The 23,065-nt window shown below is 37.3% G+C and overlaps 1 protein-coding gene across 1 annotated transcript in view; it reads left to right on the forward strand.

The window, feature by feature from the left end:
- KCNMB3 (potassium calcium-activated channel subfamily M regulatory beta subunit 3) overlaps nucleotides 1–23,065 on the forward strand; it is a 56,930-nt gene that overhangs the window by 557 nt on the left and 33,308 nt on the right. The window contains 1 exon segment of the mRNA XM_032483929.1: nucleotides 813–987. The gene's annotated coding sequence lies outside the window, so the exon portion shown is untranslated.

The following is a 23,065-nucleotide window of genomic DNA, read 5'->3' on the forward strand; positions in this document are numbered from 1 at the left end:
GCAGGAGGGTTAAACTCTTAAAAGGTCGCTAGTCATTATTAGACTTTAGCCGGATTCCCTGACTCAAGTCTTAGTGGAATGAATTGGATTGGATTAGATGATTTTACTCCTGTTCCGACCTTGAGTTTCTAGGAACAAAGGTAGAGAAGATTGAATTAAGTAAGCGTAAATAAACTTGTGAGCACGATGTTGTCACATGTTTAATCTTTTTGACAATGAGTTAAGGTTGTTAGTCCTGATTTACAGATTAGTAAAGTGAGATTGTGAGGTTCTAGAGGCTGGGTTTTATTCGTTTTTGTAGCCTCAGCACCCGGGTTCAAATAATTGTTAAGTGGATGCTGAGGCCCATGTGGATTATTGTGTGCCCACGGTCGGTCAAATAGGGCAGCAATGTGTGTCTTCATCCACTCGTCCCCTCTGCTTTTTTTGATTACCACATACTAACCAACCAACAACCGGATAGTAATCGCCATAGACCCCTTCAACTACTATCTCCCAGGAGATAAAGCCATAGTTGAAAGAGACACTAGTTTGTGAGGCTCGATTTTTACCTCATTAAATTTATCTGTGTTCTCAGCCCCCAAAAACGAATGTTTACGATTGCTGGCATGGCCTCAATAAAGTACGAAAGAATTTAGAGGCATCTTTTTTAATCCTAGGACAGTTAGTACCTGGCACGGAATAGAGAATTGACACGTTTGTGGCTTTTTCGTTCCCTCCGCTCGGTTGGTTGGGCTGTTTCTTAATCTGTTTTGGTGGAAGCCACAAGGGGGTGCTATGGAACCATTTTTAAGGCTTCTCTTTGCCAGCAGCGGTGAAAACCTTGCAGCGGTCCTGGGAAGAAAGACGTTTTGCCCGCCCGTACCAGTGCCTTCGTTCTGCTGGCGTGGTGCTCTGGCAGCAAGGGACTGTTGATTTGCGCTGGCAGCTGGACATCAGCTCTTGGTTGGCTAAGATGACTCCTCTGCGAACCAACTCCTAACAAAGGTACACCTCAACTACATTTGGACTTTATTTCTTTCACCTCCCTTCTGCCTGGAACAATAGTGATAATTAACTTATCCTTGGTTTGGAATATGTTATTTCCTTATTGGCTCATTAAGAGACATTATCCTGTATTCTATTGGCTTGTAAGGTATTATTATAAATTATAATTCCCGCTGTGAACCTGTGTTAAATGAATTACTGGCAAAGACCAGTCTCTGAGCATAATTTGCCAGTTTCTGAGCATAATTTGCCAAAAAACGAAAGTTTTTTTTGTGTGTGTGTGAACTTGGCCATTTGTATTTCTTTTGTCAATTTTCAGTTTCTGTCCTTTGCCCGTTTTTCTGCAGGCTCTTTATAATTTTTTTAAAAGTAAGCTTTTAAGCGTTTTATTTGGGATAATATTTTACATACGTTTATTGTTTTTTGTTTGCTTTTTAGTTTTGTTAATGACACAAACATTTAAAATTGTTGTGAAATCAAGTCTACTAATCTTTTCCTTTACAGGTTCTTTTGTTGGCCTTATGCTGAAATAATCTGGTTGCATTTTTTTACTGTAACTTTTTAGTTGATCTGTAATTTATTTTGGAGTATGAGATGAGAAGTATTTTTCTCTCTCTGTCATAATACTTCTTTCTTATTGCTCTTTATCTCATATAACAGCCTGACATTAAATTTGTGAAAATAAAATAGCTTCATCTGATGCTAAAGTAACTTACTAAGGCATTCATTTTCAAACTTTAACTGCATCAGAATCACCAGGAGGTGATTGTTAAAATATAGAGGTCTGTGTTCTATCCCCAGAATTTCTAATTGGATAAGTCTGAGCTGGAGCCTGAGTGGCTGCACTTCAAACAAGTTCTCAGGTGATGCTGCTGCTGCTGCCCCAGGATCACACTCTGAGAACCACTAGCCTAACGCTTTCCCCACCCAACCCCACATTAGCCAAACAGTACAGTACTTCTCACTGTCCCATGAATAAACAGGCTGTAGCTCTTTCTCACCTGTGTGTTTCCACATGGTCTTCCACCTGCAGTTTCTTTCCTTTGTTTCTGTCTGAAAGATGAAACTCACAATTTATCTCTTCTATGAAATCTTTGATTTTCCCTAGCAGGGATCTCTGAATACTCTTCAGAGATTTTACAGTATTTGGTACATTAGCTCACTTATCAAAATACATTTACTGTGGAGCTAATGAAGCTTAAGCTTCAAATCCCCTCAATTGCATGAACCTCTTCTAAGCTGAGGTACTTAATTTTGCATTCATAATTTTATGTTACTTTTCTTAAATTGGTTCCCCCAGTTTTCATAAGCTTATGCCCTCACAAAATTTGGATTCACTCCTGTGTATCATATTGTCTCTCTACTCAGACTTTGAATTCTGGTTCAATTATATTCCACTCTGTCCATCTCCCTGCTTCGCACAGTGTCTTGTATAGATCCTCAATAAAATATTTATTGCATGTCTATCTTATGTCCAGCACTGTACTAGGTACTGGGGATATGGCATGGATCAAGATGGACATGGTCCTTGCCCTGCTGGTCCTTACAGTAGAAAAGATGGGCAATTAAACAGCACTGGAATGTGATGGCTAAATGCGAAGTAAATAAGAGTGTATGGGAACTCATGACAGGTGCCTAGCTTGGTCTAGGGAGAATGGGGCAGGTAAAGAGTCTAGGAATTCAGCTTGTTGAATTAATTGATAAACTCTATCCTGGCCACCTAGCCTGATGACACTTGTGTAGACCTAACTGTGTGACATAGTCCTGATTCAGACATGAGGCAGCTGCATGCTGTAGTCTTACATCAGGGACCTCATATCCCCAGCTGAGACATCTGGATTCCATAATTCTGAGCCACCTACACAGCAGAGGTCTTCCAAACAGCCAGCCTAGTGCTTTTGAAACCAGCAAGCTCAGATCTGGCCAGCCAGTCAACCCATTCAGATACTTTGCTTCCTTATAATGGAACAGAGATGTCTTTTGGCTTCAAAAGACTTACCCTATTTCTCCTTCTCTGAACGTAACCTCTGCGGGGTCAACCTTGACTTGGTATTAGGTCGAGTTCTCTGTTCAGCTATAGAACTTTTTCACTGAGTGTTCAATTTCCAATTGCTATCAGTCTGTATTTTTTCTGTAACGGAATGAATCAATGAATCTAATATCAGACTAGACCTTTTTGTTAGAATATTAATGATACCTTCTACAGTGTTTGTGTGGCCCTTTTCATTTTCTAGAGTACTGACTTTATTTCTAGCACCTGGGAATGAAGGTCAAGTGTTGTATCCATTTGATAGATTTGAACTCAGAAACTCATACCTGTGAAGATCCAAAGGCTAAAAACCCTGTTGAGGGAGATTGAGATTTATTGATGATGAAAAGAAGCATTTCCCCAGTGAATGGATATATCTGATATCCCTTGGAAGAAAACTCATTGATAGTTTAGGTCTTTGGTTGGCATTAATGCTATTCAACGATATCCAGCTTCTGGTGCTTGCTACTCTCAGGCATACAGGTGATTTTACTCCCTGTTCCATTGGTAGCTAGGAAGAGCCATATGACTTGCTTTGGCCATCAAAATGTCGGTGGAAGAACTATGTTTTACTTCTAGGTGGAGGCAATTTATTTCCAGTGCTTGCTTCTCTCACTTTCCCTTCCTCTGTCTGGAGAGCTGTCAGGGCACAAAGCAGACACAACATGAGCAAGAAACACTTGTTGTGTTAAGTTGATAAGCTTTTGGGACTATTTGTTATTAAAGAATCACTTTTCATCACTGACTGATGCAAGGGCTAAATTTATACATTCATTCATCCAAGATGTGAGTCTAAAATAAAGGACAGAATCTGTTAAAATCTATATTTTGTTAGTGTGCCTTTGGCGTTTAAATTCAATTATTCATTCATTTAACAAGCATTTATGAAAGCCTACTATTTACAAGCTAACTGTGGTAGCCACTATGGAGGGACAATACAAGAATATATTTTCAATTACTTCTATAGTGGTCTTAACAGGCCACACTGAAAATCCATGTAAATCTGTTAGAACTGTAATTTTCTTAAAGTATTTTCATGTAGCAGTTCTCATGTCTTACACCAAGTGGTGCCACATACTAAATGGTAACCATGGGAGCTGTTTCTGATGATCAAGAAATTCCAGAGTTTACCTATTCCAAACTTTGACTAGCCTAAACTGCTTTTCCTGCTAGCAATGGGAGTCAAAAAACCGGAAAGCATAATTATTTAAAGTGATCGTAATTACAATAAAACACCACCTCCTGGAGGGAGTGGACTGGGACTCTCTGGTGTCTTCTGCAGTAGACTGTGTGCTTTGTGCAGGCAAGAATGAGTCTATGTTGTTGATTGCTAACCTCTAAAGCTACCCTAGCACAATGCTGATAGAGTGATCACCTAGTATTTATTGTATGAATGAAGCATAAAAGGAAAGGATACATGAAATCATCACCGCAGTGTAAACATTTGTATAAGGTTTAGTCCATTTTGTGTGTTCAAAGTATGTTTAAGAGCCAAGATTTACTTAGTAGGCATTCCTCTCATTTTCAATTTTCCTCCAAAGTATGTTTGAAATGTAAAATCTGTTTTGAAGTAGGAAAATTGGTGGGGGAGGGTGACACCAAAACAAGCTTAGCTTAGTTACCCTTAAAGCTACAAGAGTTTTAGGTACTTTGGAGCCATTAAGAAAAGAAAAAAAGATTTAAGGAGGAACATCAAAATGAATGTAGGTCACGATTGTTCTGCCTTTCACAGATGTAAAACCCCTTTAAGAATTTTTAAGTGGATTATGTATCATTGCTTTGCTCATAAAAATGATGAGGCTTGGTAGTTTATTTGGACAATAATCTCACTAAATTTATTATTTCCATGTTTAATCCGCATGCCTTTTGGATATTTTTCATGACTTTTTATCAACTTTCCAAACATATATAAGAAAAGAGAATAATAAACGTACCCTCATATGCTCATCATCCCATTTTCAGTAGTTACCAAACCATACTTGCTTTATCTTTTCTTTTTTTCCTTTTGCTCTTCTGCCTTCCCTCCTTATTTCCTTTCTTCTTTTTCTCTCTTTTTCAAGCATTTTGAGAAGAATCTCAGGTCATTTCAGTCTTACACAATTCTCTATAAAATATGGAGATTTTCTTACATAGACACATTTCATTTTCACACCTAACAGAAAGAACATTAATTCCTTGATATCATCAAAGACATAAATTTCTATCTCACACGTGTCTTTTTTTCAACTGGTTTGTTTAAAAAATATGATCCAAGCAAGGTCCGTAATCAAACCTACTTGTCATGTTTCTTTAGTTGCAATTAAGCTGGGAAAAAACCTCTTCCCACTTTTTTCATGTCAGTGACTATAGAAGATGAATTTATGCTTTTTTAATTTCAAATGTTCTAAATTTTGTTACAAACAGAACTCCAAAGATTTACACTTTAAGGAATTTTGCATCCCTTAGTCTTTGCCAGCTTATAAAAAGAAGGCAGAGTTAGTTACAAAACAAAATAACCAGGCTTATGGGGTAGGGGAGAGAAATTACTCTGTTTTTGTTAATTTATTTGGCTCTATAATATTAAACAGATCCAGAGATCTCATTTTCCAAGTAGAAACAAAACATTATTGAGTACAATTAAATTATTTCAGTCACAGTTTCCAAGCTTATCACTATTAACACTTCTTGCTTCTTTGGCTGCTTTATCTTTCTCTCTGTAAGGACCTCTGAAAAATAAAGATTAAACAAAAATCAAGAAATCATTGAGACTGAGACTTCCAGTTCTTGATCTATGTATATCTTACTTTTTTCCTTGTGAATGAAACTTTGACTTAAGACTGAAATGTGTCTAACTTAAAAGCTGTGCTTTCCAACCTCCCTTTAAGATAGAGGTGGTATTAAGACTCAGGTCTGGCCAAAGAGATGTAGACACAGGTAGTTGTGAGGAGACATGAGGAAAGCTCCTTTTAAAAATGGAGATGAAACATTTTCACTGAGAAAGAAATAGAGGTGGCCCTTAAACATATGAAATTTAAATGCTCAAATTAATTCATATTAATATAAATACAAATGAAATCTACCCTGAGCTGTCATTTCTATCTGATTGGCATAAATCCCAAAATTTGACAGCAAGCTCTTTTGGTGAATTTGCAGGCAAACAAGCGATTTCATGAATGCAAAATGGTATGACCACTGGGGAAGGTTTTGGCAATACTAGCAAAATTACAGATAAATTTACCATTCAATTGGTAAATCCCACTTCTAGAAATTTATACTTAAAACACACCAGTGCAAATATGAAGTCACATATCTCAAGCTGTGTGTGTATGTTTTAACCTTTTCCTGAGTTTTCTACATCGTACTTGATTGTTGAAGCAAAAATTATAACATATAATTTGGTACTCATTGTATGTAGAGGAAATACATAAGATTATTGGGTTTAAAAAGTGGAAAGAGTAAAGGCACCTAAATAAAGTAAGGCTTCTACATTTTCCTTGAAGTGATAAAACATTCATACCAATAGCCTATGGTAAATTGCATATATATGTTCTAATAAGTAGAGCAAACACTCAGAAGACTCAATGCATTATACTAAAAAATATTTCAAATAAATCAAGATGGAATCCTAAGTGTCCACATAATCTACAGAGAGGTGAGAAAAGAGAAGCATAGGATTGAGAAACAGAGGAAACAAACAGAAAACAAATAATAAAGTGACCTACGTAAGCCCTAACATATCAATAATTACTTTAAATGTAAGTGATCTAAATACATCATTTAAAGTCAGAGACTGGCAGTGTTGATTAAACATTTTTTGATCCAACAATAGCTGCTTACAGTAACTCACTTCAAATTCAATGGCATAGGTAGGCTGAAAATGGAAGAAAAAGTAAAATGCCAAGTCCATGTCTATTTGATTTCTTTGTAAGCTTTTGCTAATATTATTTATAGTGAGCAACATTTCTTACCAAATTTCTATGGAGACTGCAATTTCAAAATTATTTTTATTTTCTGCCAAATCCCTTGACCCATTTAAAAAAATCTTTTATTTTTTCCAGCTTTTTTGAGATATAATTGATATATAACATTGTGTAAGCTTAAGGTGTACAATGTGATGACTTGATGTACACGCATATCACAAAATGGTTACCACAGTAAGATTAGCTAGCACATGGACTGCCACATGTGGTTACCATTGTGTGTATGTGTGTGTGTGTGGAAAGAACTTTTAAGATTTTTTCTTTTAGCAAATTTCAAGTATACAATAAAATATCATTAACTACAGTCGCTATGCTGTACATCAGATCCCCCGGATTTATTCATCTTATAAGTGAAAGTTTGTGCCCTTTGCCCACCTTCGCCCATTTCCCTTACCACTTCCCCACTGGCTCCTGGAAACTATCAATCTGTTCTCTGTTTCTGTGAGTATTTCTTTTAGATTCCACATATAAGTGAGATCATACGGTATTTGTCTTTCTGTGACTTATTTCACTTAGCATAAAGCACTCAAAATTCATCCATGTTATTGCAAATTACAGGATTTCTTTCTTTTTTATGACTGAAATATATATATATGATATCACAAATATATATATATGTATATCTCACAAAAATCTTTATCCATTCATCTACAGATGGACACTTAAGTTGTTTCCATGTTTTTGCTATTGCAAATAATGCTGCAGTAAATATAGGGGTGCAGATATCTCTTCAATGTAGTGATTTCACTTCTTTTTGGATATATACACATAATTGGAATTGTTGGATTATATACTTTTACTTTTAATTTTTGTAAGGAACCGCCATACTGTTTTCCATAGTGGCTGTGCAAATCTACATTCCCACTTACTTTTCTCCACGTCCTTGCTAGCACTTGTTACCTCTTATCTTTTTGATAATAGCCACTCTAACAAACGTGAGGTGATATCTCATTGTGGTTTTGGTTTACATTTCCATGGTGATTAGTGATGTTGAGCACCTTTTCATATTCCTGTTAGCCATCTGTATATCTTATTTGGAAAAATGCCTATTTAAGTCCTTTGCCCATTTTAAATTAGATTATTTGTTTCTTGCCACTGAGATGTATGAGTTCCTTATATAGTTTGGATAGTAACCCCTTTTCAGATAGATGGTCAAATCCTCCGCTATCTTGGGCCTCATTGGTTCTAACCAGTTCTTATATCTTCTCTTTGTGGCTGCTTCCTGAGATTTAAATAAAAGTAGTTGGTTTCTATTCAAGGAAGGGGCAGAGGTATGATCCTGGGGACAACAGCCTTGGTAACAAAGAGGAAAGTTGCTTTTAATCAGAGTGCTGGCAATCTGGTGGACTCAGTGTCCCCCAAAAACCATCTCTGAAGAGTCTGCTCAGCCATGAGGGGGAAATGGGGATGCAATCTCAGTTGAGTAATCATTGAGATAGATGGTCAGAATCATCACTATCCCCCCTGAACCCCGTGTGCAGATTTTCCTAGTCATCAGTGGCTTGAGCCTGCTCTTTGATGACTCAGGAAGACCTGGGAGACTTCAGCTTGTCTATAAACAAGAACCGGGGGTGGGGATGGGGGCTGCAGGGTCCTAGTTGGTACCACCCATACCATACTGTTTTGATTACTATATTTTTATAATATAGGTTGAAACAAGGAACTGTAATGCCTTCAGATTTGTTCTTCTCTCTGAAGATTGCTTTGGATATTTAGGGTCTTTTGTGGTTCCATATACATATTTCTGTGGAAAAAAAAGCCATCGGAATTTTGATAGGGATTGCATTGAATCGAATCTATGGATGGCTTTGGGCAGTATGGGCAGACATTTTAACAATATTAATTCTTTTACCCATGAACATGGACTATCTTTCCATTTGTTGGTGTTTTTTTTTCAATTCCTTTCATCAGTCTTATAGTTTTCAGTGTATAGACCTTTCACTTTGGCTAAATTTATTTCTAAGTATTTTATTATTTTTGATGTTATTGTAAATGGGATTGTTTTCTTTGTTTTTCAAGTAGTTCATTGTTAGCATATAGCCTAGCTAAAGGTTTGTCAATTTTGTTAATCCTTTCAAAGAATCAACTCTTAGTTTTATTTGTCTTTTCTATTGTTTTCCTATCCTCTGTTTCATTTATTTCTTCTCTAATGTTTATTATTTCCTTTCTAGTGCTAATTTTGGGCTTAGTTTGTTCTTCTTTTTATAGTTCCTCAAGGTGTACTGTTAGGTTGTTTATTTGAGATGTTTCTTTTTTTCTTAAGATAGGTATTTATAGCTATAAACTTTCCTCTGAGAACTGCTTTTGTTGCATTCCACAAATTTTGATATGTTGTGTTTCCATTTTTGTTAGTCTCAAGATTTTTTTTAAATTTCTCATTTCTTTTTTGATCCGTTGGTTTTTCAGGAATGTGTTGCTTAATTTCCACATATTTGTGAATTTTCCAGATTTCCTACTGTTGTTGATTTCTAGTTTCATACCATTATGTTGGAAAAGATACTTAGTGTAATCTCTACTTTCTTGAATTTGTTGATACTTGTTTCATGGCTTAACATATGATCTTATTCTAGAAAATGTTCCGTGTGTGTGCCTGGGAAGCATGTGTATTCTTCTGTTGGATGGAATGTTCTGTATCTGTATTTACTTGATCTGCAGTGTAGTTCAAACTTGTTTCTTTACTGAGTCTCTGTATAGATTATCTATCCACTGCTGAGAGTTAGGTATTAAAGTCCCCAACTGTTACTGTATTGCTGTTTATTTCTATTTTAGTTCAGTTAGTATTTGTTTTATACATTTAGGTGCTCTGATGTTGGGTGCATAAATATTTAATATTGTTATATCTTCTTGATGAATTGACCCTTATATCTTTATATAGTAAGCATCTTTGTCTGTATTGGCCATTATTAACTTAGAGTACATTTTAGCTAAAGTCTGTCCCTTCTTTTTTGGTTACCATTTGCTTGGAATATCTTTTTCCATTTGTTCACTCTCAGCCTACGTGTGTCCCTTAAAGCTAAAGTGAAACTCTTGTAGGCAGCATATCATTGGATGTAATTTCTTTTATTCATTCATCCATTTCATGTCTTTTGATTAGAGAAATTAATCCAATTATTTTGAAAGTAATTATTGATGGGTAAGGACTTCCTATTTCCATTTTGTCAGTTCTTTTCTGTTTTATAGATCGTTTGTTTCTTGATCCCTCTCTTGCTGTCTTCCACTGTGATTTGATAAATTTTTATGGCAGTGTGCTTTGATTCCTTTATCATTATCTTCTCCATATCTACTTCAGGTTTTCCTTTGTGGTTACCATGAGGCTTATATAAAATACCATATAGGTGTAACATCCTAGTTCAAGTGATAACAATTATTTAACTATTTGATTATTTGTAGAATGTATGTCATGTGCCTCTGTTTATGCTACTCACTGGGAAATACAAGATTGAATAAAAGAAAGCCCCTACCCATGAGGACCTGATAGTCTTCTGGGTTAGACAAATGTTGCCTGGCCTGGGAAGGGTAGGGTAGGCAGGGCTTCTTGGAAAATAAGTAGGAGTCAACCATGTGACAAAGAAAGGGAAGTTTTGTTGGCTGGAGAGAACACATACACAAAGGAGATGAGAAACAACCTGTTTGGTATTTCTGGAATAAAGCATTCAATTTGAAGTTGGATGTGTTTTTAGACTGGAGAAATGGACAGTGACCAGGTCTGGGGGTGTGGGGGGGTTGTCTTGGTAAGGACCTTTGACTTTATCCTGTAGCCAGTAGGAAGCCATTGGCAAGTGGTGGCATAATCATCAGATTTGCATTTTTGGGGGGAGGGTAATTAGGTTTATTTGTTGATTTATTTTTAGAGGAGATACTGGGGATTGAACCTAGGACCTCGTACATGCTAAGCATGCACTCTACCACTTGAGCTATACCCTCCTCACCTCAGATTTGCATTTTAATGGTGACTTCTAGCAATAACAGTATGGAATAAGGATTGCTTCCCAGGAGGTAGAGAGAAGAGTTAAAAAGCTGTTGCATTATTCTAGATGGCAGATGATAAAGACTTTGAAATAAGACTGTAGTGTTAAGGACAGAGGAACAGGACAAATTCAAGAAGTATTTAGGAGGTAAATTTGTCAGAACTTAATAATAAGAGGATGTTTGGAGATGAAAAAGAGGAAATAGTATAGAATGAATTTCCAGTGTCTGATGGTAGATTAACTGGCATAGGGAGTGCAAGAGGGGGAGCAAGTGTGGTAGCAAAAGAGGGTGAATTAAGTTTTGATTTTGTTGAACTTGACATACGATAGAGTTTGGTAGGCAGGTCTAACACTTCGTAGAAAGCCTTGGTCTGGAGATATATGCTCAGGATTCAGTGTCATGGCTTACATGCGGTGCACGGGAGATGCTATCTCAGATCTATTTACTGGTGGATTTTCTGCCATTAACCCTCTCAGGAGCCTGTTGCAAATGATAGAAATCTGATTTTAACAATTTTAGGCATTAGAGAATTGGCTCATAGCAAGTGGGAAAAGGGGGATACAACTGTGGTCACCTCAGAGAGAGGGGTCAACAATATTTTAGAACCTGGGAAGAAGGTATACAAGAGTTAACTAACCTAGCAGACCACAGAAAGCTGAATTCTGTCAATGTTCACCCATCAGAGATCACCAGGAACACACCTAGAGTTCAACAATGTTGTATTTGTTTAGTTTTCTGCAGTGAGGGGGAACACACCCCAGAGGAATCCTGGAAGCATCTCAGTAAGGGAGAATTGGGAAAGAATTCTTGGAGGGTTGAGTTTTTGCTGCCTGATTCTAAGGAGGGATCAGGGAAGTGAGGTACCATCTCTGGATGGGATGTGGTTGAGAAATCAGGGCATTTCAGCACTTGGATATCTCAGAAATCTTTTTTTCAGGAGACTGAAAGAACAAAACCAGACCGGAGATGTCATTGGTAACAAAACAGCAATCACTTAGAAGAAAAGATTATTAGTCATTTTTGCAGCTGTGGTATGGCCTTGTATAGAAATGCTGTTTATATGACCTTGTCCATGTCCCTTGGAAACATTGTTTATGTTCTGTTAGGAATATCACATCTGATTGCCAGCAGGGCTGTTTTTCATTTTCTCAGATCTAACTGCCTGCAAGAGGGTAACTCCAAGGAGCAGGCCAGTTTTCACAGCAGAATCCTGGAAAGCCTCAAGTTAGACACAACAGGCACGGGTATGAGTGAGACTGAAAATATGAGAAAGTCTGGATGAAAAAGAAAGTCTGCATAAGAAAGCAGTTAGGGCTTATTATGGATTGAACGTTTGTGTCCCCTCCAAAGTTGATATGTTAAAATCGTGACCCCTTATGTGATGTTATTAGGAGGTGGGGCCTTTGGGAGGTGATCAGGTCATGAGGGTGGAGCCCTCATGTATGGGATTGACCCCAGAGAGCTCCCTTGTCCCTTCCACCATGTGAGAACACAGTGTGAGAAGACAGCCATCTATGAACCAGGAAATAGGCTCTCACCAGACACCAAATCTGCTGGCATCTTGATCTTAGACTTCCCAGCCTCCAGAACTGTGAGAAATACATGTTTGTTGTTTAAAGCATTCAGTTTAGGGTATTTTTGTTATAGCAGCATGAGTGGATTAATACAAGTGTCTAGAATTTTTTCTCTTCTTTATGTAGCCAGGCTCCAACTCACTACCCCAATAGAAGATTGAAAGTTTACTCATTAGAGAGGTTGAATTAGAGACTAGATTTGGAAATATGAGAAATAGCAAAGGGACAGAAGGTCCTACTGAGAGTGGGAGCTGAGGAAAGTTTACAGAGTTAATGGTTAGACTCCAGCCCCTTTCCCACACAAAGCTGTCAGAAGACTGATATTCAGCTTAGTAATGGGATGGTTCATCTCTTGGGAAACCAGTTAATCCAAGGAAAAATACTTACAGATATTGGCAGTATGGATCCCAGCCTGATCACCTTATAGTGAAATCCACACTTAGCTTCTAGCTAGCTTTTTCATGCCTTACTCTTAAATATGGACAGCACCCAAGAATCACAAGAGATTTGGGGAAATCATTTAATCTGAAAGAGAAGATAAAACATTTTTAAAAATTTCAGAAGAAAAGAGATAATCCAAGGAACAGAAGATGATAGTGAATCCATGAAATGAGGAAAGACTGCTCTAAAAATGAATATTCAGCAGTCAAGGAAGAGTTTTTGAAAAATAAAAAGGTATTGGTTAAATTAACAAAATAAAAATTTTTTGAAGTATAGTTGATTTGAAGTTTCAGGAGTATAACATAGTGATTCAATATTTTTATAGATTATACTCCCATTTAAAGTTATTATAAAATAATGGCTATATTTCCATGTGCTATGTAAACAATTAAATTAATAGAAGCTTTAGGAGACAAAACTGAAGACATCTCCTTCAAAGCAGGAAAAAAGAGAACTGAATAAGAAGAGAAAACATAAGGAAATAGGACCATTTGAGCAGGACCAATATCCAAATAAAGGAGTTTCAGAAAGACAGAAGATAGAAAAGAGAAGAAGTAATCAAAGGGAAAAAATATAACATTTCTCAGAAGATAAGGGCATGAGTCTCTAGATTGAAAGGTTTCCCTGAATGCCTAGCAAAATGAACGAAAACAAACAAACAAAAACAAAACAAGACAAAAACACCTTGAAACAAAAAGGGCATTATGAGATTTTAGAATATTAGGGTTAAAGAGAAGATTCTGAAACTCTAGGGTTGGAGTGGGGAACAGATCACATACAAAGGAGAGGAAAGCTGGACCACAATAAAGCAATGCCTTCAAAATTCCATGGAAAAATGGAGTCCAACCTAGAATTCTATAGCTACCATACTATCAATCAGATGTGAGGGTAGAACAGACAAGTAAAACTTCAGAATCCTTACTCCAGTGTGCTCTTTTCCAGAAAGCTCTGGAGCATGAAATCCATTAAAATAAGGGAGTGAATCAAGGAAGGAATATAGGGGCTCAGAAATAGGGAACACAACATATGAGAAAGCTGTGAATTCCCAGGATGATGGAAAAATAATTTCCAGAACACAGTATTGCAGTAGGCCTAGAATAAAAATAACCCAGATTAGAGCAGGAAGGTGGAGGGCTCCAGACATGTCTGCATTTAAAAATGAAGTAAGTAAATAGTTAACCCAGTAGAGTACCTGATATTTTTTTTTAAAGCATCAAGAGGAGATTTGCAGTTCTGGCCCAGAACTTGAAATGAATTAGAAAATTAAGCTAAATGAAGCATTTATTAACTCCACAGGAAATTAAGAGCGTGTAAGAAAGGAAATGGCTCAGGTGGGAGTGATATGTATTTACAAAGTTGTTATAATAGAGATAATAGATATTTATTTAACCAAGAAAACCGTGTAGAAGGGAGAGTGAGCGAGTATGTGTGTATGTGTGTTGGAGGGAAGTTGTTCCCTGGAAATAGACGGAAGTATAAGAGATCTAAAAGTTTTTGATCAAGAGTAGAATGCCAGTAAAAGACAACTAAATTTGAAAAGTGAAGTTTCCCTATAATCATGCTGTTTAAAAATACATAGGAAAAAATTAGCTATTTTTTTTTGAAAGGAGAAAAAAATAACATAGGAAAGTGTCAGAGCCAAAAAAGTTGGATTGTCTTTTGGGGACAGAAACTGGGTATGAGGAAGGCTGAAGGAAGGGACTGCTGTTGTATAGTAGAAACCTAATAAAATGATTTAATTTAAAAATGTACATATATTACTTTGATATAAATAAAACATTGTTTTAAAAATCATAATAACTGAGAAAGGAAGGTGGATGGGTGGAAATGACTAGAACCATAAAACAGTTTCTCAATTTCTCTCTCTCCTGTTTCTCTCTGTGCATCTGACTCCTTTCCCTCACTGTGGATCAGTATGGGTGCTGAGTGAGGACCGGCAGGTGGGGGGACTAGGGAGGGGCACAGCCAGCAGCAGACACATCCCAGGTAGAGATGGCTCCTAGCAGTTCTCCACCAGGCTTGTCTAATTTAGAGCAAATAATTCTTCCAACTCCAGTTAGCATAAGGATGACTTATACTTTTCTCTCCATGGCTCTCTTCTGTGTCTGTGAAGGCTAGTTTAGTGTCTTCAGGACCCTTTCTCCTTTGGATAGATCTTATACCTTATTAATGCAGATATATGTGGTGATTATGGGAATGTTTGTAAATAAATAAAGATTTTTACTTGCTTATATTTGCAGATATATTTCATTTTCAGAACAATTTGGAGCTTCATAATACTTTCCAGGGGTAGCAGTTATTTTTGGTGAGGAGATTAAAAAAAAAAGTAATGACTAGTATTCTTATACATATTAACGAAAGCTTATACTTATATGTGGTAGCACATCTTTCTGGTGTAGTGGTGCTCCTTTCTTGGCAGGAGTTGGTCTTTGCTACTCATCTGAGATCTTATAAATGCAGAATCTCAGGCTCTAGAATGTGAGAATCCTTGTGTCAGAATCTGATTTAGTTAGTCTGGAGTCTGATTTTTTTTCTTTTCTTTTCTTTTCTTTCCTTTCTTTTCTTTTCTTTTCTTTCCTTTCTTTTCTTTTCTTTTCTTTTCTTTAGCTCTCCCAGGGACTAGATTGTTAACTAACAATCTGAGCAAATCCTAATTCCCTCCCTGCTTATTTAATATTTGTGACTGAGTTAACAAAAAGAGTTAGTGTTTCCTTTCCCAGGGTAGGGAAGTTTTCAGCTATTATGTCTTCAAATATGTTTTCTGCTTCTTTCTCTCTCTCCTCCTTGTCGGATCCCTAATCCCACTAATGCAAATATTAGTGTGCTTGATATTGTCCCAGAGGTCTCTTAAACTGTCCTCATTTCTTTTCACTCTTTTTTCTGTTCAGCATCAATGATTTCTACCACTCTACCTTCCATCTTCCTGATCCATTCCTCCTCTGTATCATTTAACCTACTATTCATTCCTTCTAGTGTACATTTCGTTTCAGTTATTGTATTCTTCATTTTTGTTTGGTTCTTCTTTTTATTTTCTATCTCTTTGTTAAAAATTTCTAACTTCTCATTCTGTTCATCTAGCCTTCTTGTGAATTCTTTGATCATTTTTACAGTAATTACCTTGAACCCTTTCTCAGATAGATTGCCTTTCTCTATTTTGCTTAGTTCTTCTTCTGGCATTTAGTTCTATGCAATTTTAACATATAGATTCATGTGACCAACACTGCAATCGAGATTCAGAGCTATTCCATCACCACAAAGATCCCTGTGATTCCCCTGTACATTCACACCCATCCCCTTCACTCTTGCACCTCATCTCTAACCCCTGGCAACCACTAATCTGTTCTCTATCTGTATAATTTTTTTCATTTCAAGAATCATATAAATGAAATCATGCATATGTAACCTTTTGAGATTGGCTTTTTTTCCGCTCAGCATAATGCCCTTGAGTTCCATCCAAGTTGCTGCATATATCAGTAGATTGTTTTCATTGCCAAGTGGTATTCCATGTTATAGAGATACCGTAGTCTGTTTAACCATTCAAGCATTGTGGAGAATTTTGCTTGTTTGCAGTTTGGGGCTATCTGAAAGGAATCTACTATGAATAATCACATACATAAATTGTGTAAAATATTTCAAAAATGCCCAGGCTCCAGACTAAGTAAATCAGGATCTCAGGGGTGAAGCCCAGGCATCAACAACTTTGAAAAGTTTCCCAGATAATTCTCATGTGCATCAAGGTTTTCTAAAAGTGCAAATTCTAAAAAAATTATTTATTAGTAACAATGATTATTATGTACCTACCAATTCTAGACATCTTGCTCTTTTAAACCTCTTAATAACCCTATGGAATATATATTATTATTCTCTCTTTACAGATGGGAAGACTGAAGCATGAGTGAAATGGGTGAAGGTAGTAAAAAGGTATAAATTTCCTGTTATAAAAGAAATAAGTCCTAGGGATCTAATGTACAGCATGGTGACTATAGTTAATAATACTGTACTGTATGTTTGAAAGTTGCTAAGACTGTAGATCTTAAAAGTTCTTATCATAAGAAAAAAATGCAACTTTGCATTGTGATGGATGTTAACTAGACTTACTGTGGTAATCATTTTGCAATATTTACATATTTTGAATCACTATGTTGTACCCCTGAAACTAATATAATGTTATATGTTAGTTATATCTGAAGAAAAAAATTTTCCTTAGAGATATGTTAAGTATCCTGTATCTTAAATTAATTGTGGTTCAAGAGAAAAATTTATAGATTACTTTTCTTAACTCAAGAAAGTATTTTAAGATAGGCTTTCAAAGAATCTTACAGGGGGAAAAAAAATCCCATAACTCATAGATTATAAAGAAAAGAGGGTTTTGTCTTTAAAACATCTTATGCAATTAGGAGCCAGGTGAACTTAGTTACCATGTGAATAATTCAGAGATGCAAATTAACTGCAATAGGAAAATGTTTGGTCTAGTGTGGTCCTCTATATCCATACAGCTCAAATGATATGTGGAAAAAAAAAATCTCTGTCTGGGAACAACCACATTCATTGATCAAACTACCTTACTAAAGTGTGTAGACCAGAGGAAGTGAGGGAGCTAGACTCAGAAATCTCTTTGAGTAGCTTTTTTGAGGAATGACAATACCAAATGCCAGGGATGGTAGGGAGCTTGGAATGTCCATGGACTAACTTGATTATTGGCCAAATGTCAGATGGATGGTGCCTTCAGTTGTGCCTGTGAAGTTTGACGTTTGAACCTGCCTGTGGAATTTGAACTTGCTTAGACACCCTTCATAGTAAGATAAACTAATTCCTTGTAATAAATCTCTCTCTCTCTCTCTCTCTCTCTCTCTCTCTCTCTCTCTCTCTCTCTCTCTCACACACACACACACACACACACACACAGAAATGGAAAGGATTAGTGGGAGCAACAATGTGGGGAGTGGAAATCAGGAATTCTCTTTCAGACATGTTCAGTTTGAGATGGTTTGAACCTCCAAATGGAGAGGTCAAGTAGGCACTTAGATTGCCGATAAACACAAGGGCTAGAAACATGAATCTTAGGGGTCGTGATTATAGAGATGTTTATGTTAAATCCATAGATCATGAAATTGGATGGGGTTTCCAAGGGAGAGAGTGTATATAGAGAAAATGAGGGAAACCATGAGTGAGCCCTGGGTGGTCCAACCTTTAGAGCCCCAATAGTGCACGTGAAAGCAGAAAAGAACATGGATGAGGAGCGGTCCCTGAGGGAAGGGAACCAGGGGAGTGTCATGAGAAGCCATGAGAAGACAGTGTTTCAAAAAGGGAGAGGCCAGATGAGTCTGATGCTGGTAAACTGTTGAGTGAAACAAGGTGGCCATTGGATTTTATAATAACAATAACTCAGTGTTTACATGATACATTTTGGAGCACTTTTATAAAATCTGGCATGTCAGTTTTTTCTCTCACATGAGCTATTGGAAAGTGGTTATGGTCATTACCATCCTTTTTTCTTTTTCTTTCTTTCTTTTTTTTTTGCCAAGGGACCTCTGTTTATCAGGCAGATTTCAGGGAACTGCTCAGGATTAAAGGGGCGAGTTATGGCAGACCTGGTTAGAACCAGATTTCAGCATTTCAGCTCACTTCTCTGATTCCAAGTCCTGGTTGGCATAGGAATCACCTGTGGTACTTTCTAAACATACAAACACTGGGGACCAGTGTTTGTTCCATCAAAGAACTCTCAGATAAGGGTTAGGGAATGAGCGTTAAGGAGAAAATAAACGCATACAACTCAACAAGTCATAATAATGAGAGACCAGGGTAGAGGATCACTCAATTAGTCTACAGTGTATTCTGAGCAACGTTAAAATTAGACTTCATGGAATTAAAGTCTATGTACAGTTTGGTTAAGCTAGTTCACAAATGTCAGCTGAAACTTCTTTGAGCTTCCTCAGGGTGGAAAGGCTAATTAATGTTAATACCTCAGTTCAATCTGCTAAGGTGTTTTCTTATAATTAGTCTCCAGCTTCTGAATGGAGAAAGCATTTCCCAAAAGGCAGTTCTTTCCTTTGCGATTGATCTTCCAAATTAAACTTAGTTGTCTCATCAGGTGAATTTCCATGACCAGTTCCTCCAAGTTGAGAATCACTTCACTAGTGAGAGATATATCTGATGGAAACATGTGGAAATAGTCATCTGCACGTTTATGAAATAAGGATGATGTCCAAAGCATGAACACGTCTACCTATTACAAAGCTATTGCAACTTAATAGTAAAAAGACACCCAAATCTAAAACAGGCAAAGGAAGAAGCATTTCTCCAAAGGAGATACAGCATAATCAATAAGCACATGAAAAGATGCTCAGCATCATTAGCTGTCAGGGAAATGCAAATCAAAACCACAATGAAGTATCACTTCACACCTACTAGGATGGCTGTAATAATAATTAAAAAAGAAAATGACAAGTGTTGGTGAGGATATGGAGAAATTGGAACCTTATACATGGATGGGAGGTAAAACAGTGAATAGCTTTGGAAAATGGTCTGGCATGTCCTCAGAAAGTTAAACATGGAGCTTTGTGGCCCAGCAATTCCACCCAAAGGTATATGTACCTAAGACAATAGAAAACTTGCATTTGCACAAGTACTTGTACTCAAGTGGGGAGTTCAGAGCAGCATTATTCACAATAGCCAAAGTGTGGAAACAATCCAAATGTCCATCAACTGATGAGTGGATAAATAGAATGTGGTTTATCCACACAATGGAGTGTTACTCACCAATAAAGAGAAATGACTTACTGATACATGCTACAATGTGGATGAACCTTGAAAACGTTATGCTAAGTGAAAGAAGCCATTTCCAGATGACCATATATTGAATTGTATGATTCCATTTATATGAAATGTCCCAAAGAGGCAAATTTATAGAGTCAGACAGTAGATTAGTGGTTGTCTAGGACTGGAGGGGGAAGGGGTATTGAGGAGGTAATGGTTAAGGGTGTGGGTTGCTTTTTAGGGTAATGCAAAATGCTCTAAAATTGATTGTAGTGATTGTTGCCTAACTCTGCAAATATACTGAAAGCCATTGGATTATATGCTTAAAAAAATGACCTTCTGAGTTTTTTGAGTGCCTTAGGCTGTTTTTCATAACTATCTATCATTAGGGCTTCTTTGTTCAAACTTTAGTTTTCTGCCGTTTTATTCTGTCCCCTGTACTACATGACAGCAAAGTAGGCTTCTCAAGGTTTCTCAATCCGGCCTTGCTCTTTCCTTTTTCCTTGTAATGGTCCACCGGCCCCCTTCCACCTGCCGTGCCTCATCTTCAAAATCCAAGTGAAATGCCTCCTCCTCCATCTCTGCCCATCTCAATTCCCATAATATTTTTGCTCAGTCTGCTAAGTGCTCAGTTATGATAGGGGAAATTTTTGCCTCTCCCCCACCTTCTTATTTTCCAGATTGCCTCCACTTAATTGCTTTCACCCTCTCTTCTTAATTGTTGCAAAATATGTGAGAAATACAGTCAAAATTACTTTTTTAGGGGGGCGGGCAGGGGTAGAGTTGAAAGAACACTTGTATTTTTTGTTTTGTGTAAGCTGTTTGTGGGGACGTTCATATGTTGGATGGTGTGCTTCTGGAATCTGACCATCGAGGTCAGGTTACCCCAAGCAGAACACACCTGAGATGAGAGAAAGCTGGGGGTGAATGAGACAAGATTCTAGATGTCAGCTGCCCTTTTCTTGAGTGAGTGGGACGGCAGGCACACTGAGACCATTCCTAGGCTGGGAGTCCTCCCGCACCATCTGCTGCCAGCCTCCAGCTGTGCCCCTTGCTCCTGGTTAGAGGAGGCTGTGGGCCCCTCCCAGACACGAGAGGGACAGGAGGACTGCCGCTGGATTGCATTGCCTGGTGTGTCCTCTTCCTTCACGCAGGCCTGAAGAGTATCTTGCAGGTGGTAGAAATAAAGCACAAGGGGACCTAAGTATTTGTCCTTAATCACATATGTTAATTTTTGGGTAAGTTTTAGGGGGTTTTTTTGTTTTTGTTTTTGTTTTTGCAGGAGGGAGTTGGAGGTAATTAGATTTTTATTTATTTATTTTTTTTTAAATGAAGGTACTAGGGACTGAACCCTGGCCTCTTGCACAGTAAGAAACATCAAAATAAATAAATGATCCAGGTGGAAGGCTGAGGGGGATGATCGGTGGTGTTACTTAGTTGCCACACTTTTAAAAGTTCCCACGTTTATTCAGAAGCATGCACCAATTTACTGGCACAGCTTCACAAATATTCACTATGAAACAACACCCATGTAACTGATACTCAGGTTAAGAAATTAAACATTGTGAGCACTTCATCCCAACCCACGTATCAATTTCTGATCCCAACCCCATCTTCTCCCAAAAGGTAACTGTTACCCTTCTTTGATGTTAATTGTTTTCTTGCTTTTCTTTATGGTTAGGCCATACATGTGTGCCATGTGTGCAGTATCCTTAAATAATATTGTGTTGTTTTTGCCTGTTCTAGGACTTAGTATAAATCAGATTGTATATATTCTTTTGTATCTTGCTTTTTTTTTTTGCTCAACATTATGTTTTAAGTCACTCATATTGTTGCGTGTAGTTGAAATTCATTAATTTTGTTGTTAAGTGATATTTCTGCATGATATATTACATATTTTAATCCATTCTATTGAAAAATGGGTTACTTCCGATGTACATTTTCATAGACGTATTCTGGTTTGTAGGTATATACATTTCTCTAGGATACATGACCGTGAATATAATTGCTACATCACTGGGTATGTATGTCTTCAACGTTACCAGATGCTCTCAAGTTGTTTTACAAAGTGGTTATTCAGATTTACAACCTCACCAGAAATGTAGGGCAGTTCCAGTTCTGCATCTTTATCAACATTTGGTATTTTCTTTCTCCTTTTTTTCCTTGATTTTGTTTTCCTTCTTTCCCTCCCTCCCTCCCTCTCTTCCTTCCTTCTTTACTTCCTTCCTTCCTATTCCAGTGCCAATATAGTATATATCATTGTGGCTGAAATTTGCTTTAGTCCTTCTTCATGGGCAATTAGGATTTCCTGTTTTGTGAAGCAACTTTTCAAGCCTTACTTTTTAAAAATTGAATTGCATGCATTTTTCTCAATAGATTTGGCCTGTCTTTCCTTTCGTGAATTATAGGTGGATGTTGATAGAGAGTGGAGATCTGTGGTCATATCCCACCATTTAGAAAACTGCAAAATGAAGTTTAAGTTATTGTGTGTATGTATGTGTATGTGTTGCAGGGAAGTGTATTGAGTCAGTTCTCCTTTTCAGATGTTACCTCCAGGAAGTTCATGAGCTTTCTGCCCTCGAGCTTGGGCAAGAGACTCTTGGTAAGATTTGAGTAAGTGCCATCAGGGGAGGGCACAGGATCCCCCCACCCAAAATCAGGAGATCATTTACTGGAGGACATCAAAGGATGTCCATTGCTTGGGGGAAGGCCTCCAGTTAATTATTACCTAGAAGCAGAGAGCAGATTGTGGTCTGATCAATCTCCTAAACTGGTGAGTGCCCTTTAATCAGTGCTTTGAAACATTTAAATTCCCATTAGACCCATTAGTTCATCTGGAAACTAATGTTTACTTGGAAATGAGCCAAATGAGAAGGGGATCCTCTGAAACAATCCCCTGGAGGAATGTGTCTTCCCTCCCCTTAAATAGAAATTGAAGCAGGATAGAGCGGAAAGTAGGAGAAAGTCAGTTGCAGTTTCTAATACATTGGCTGCTGGAACATTTCTGCATGTCTTTAAACATCATTTTAAAAGAGCTAATGGGCTGACACTGCAATATAATGACTGATAATTTCTACATTTGAACATTTTTTTCTACTAGAGGATTAATCTTAAGAAGTTTTTTTTTTTAAATAATACTTAAGCTGGTTGGAATTTTGCAAAGCATTATTTCTCAAACAAAAATGGAATTACAGCTTTTGCTAAGCTCCACGAAGGCAGAGATTTGGGTGTCTTGTATTTGCCATTGTGTTTCCAGAGCCTAGAGCAGTGCCTGGTGTAATGCAGGCCCTCAAGCAGTCATTGATAAATGAATGAACAGATGATTTTTTGGCACTGATGTTAGTGAAAAC

The sequence above is a fragment of the Camelus ferus genome, chromosome 1, assembly GCF_009834535.1.
Source record: "Camelus ferus isolate YT-003-E chromosome 1, BCGSAC_Cfer_1.0, whole genome shotgun sequence".
Taxonomy (NCBI): domain Eukaryota; kingdom Metazoa; phylum Chordata; class Mammalia; order Artiodactyla; family Camelidae; genus Camelus; species Camelus ferus.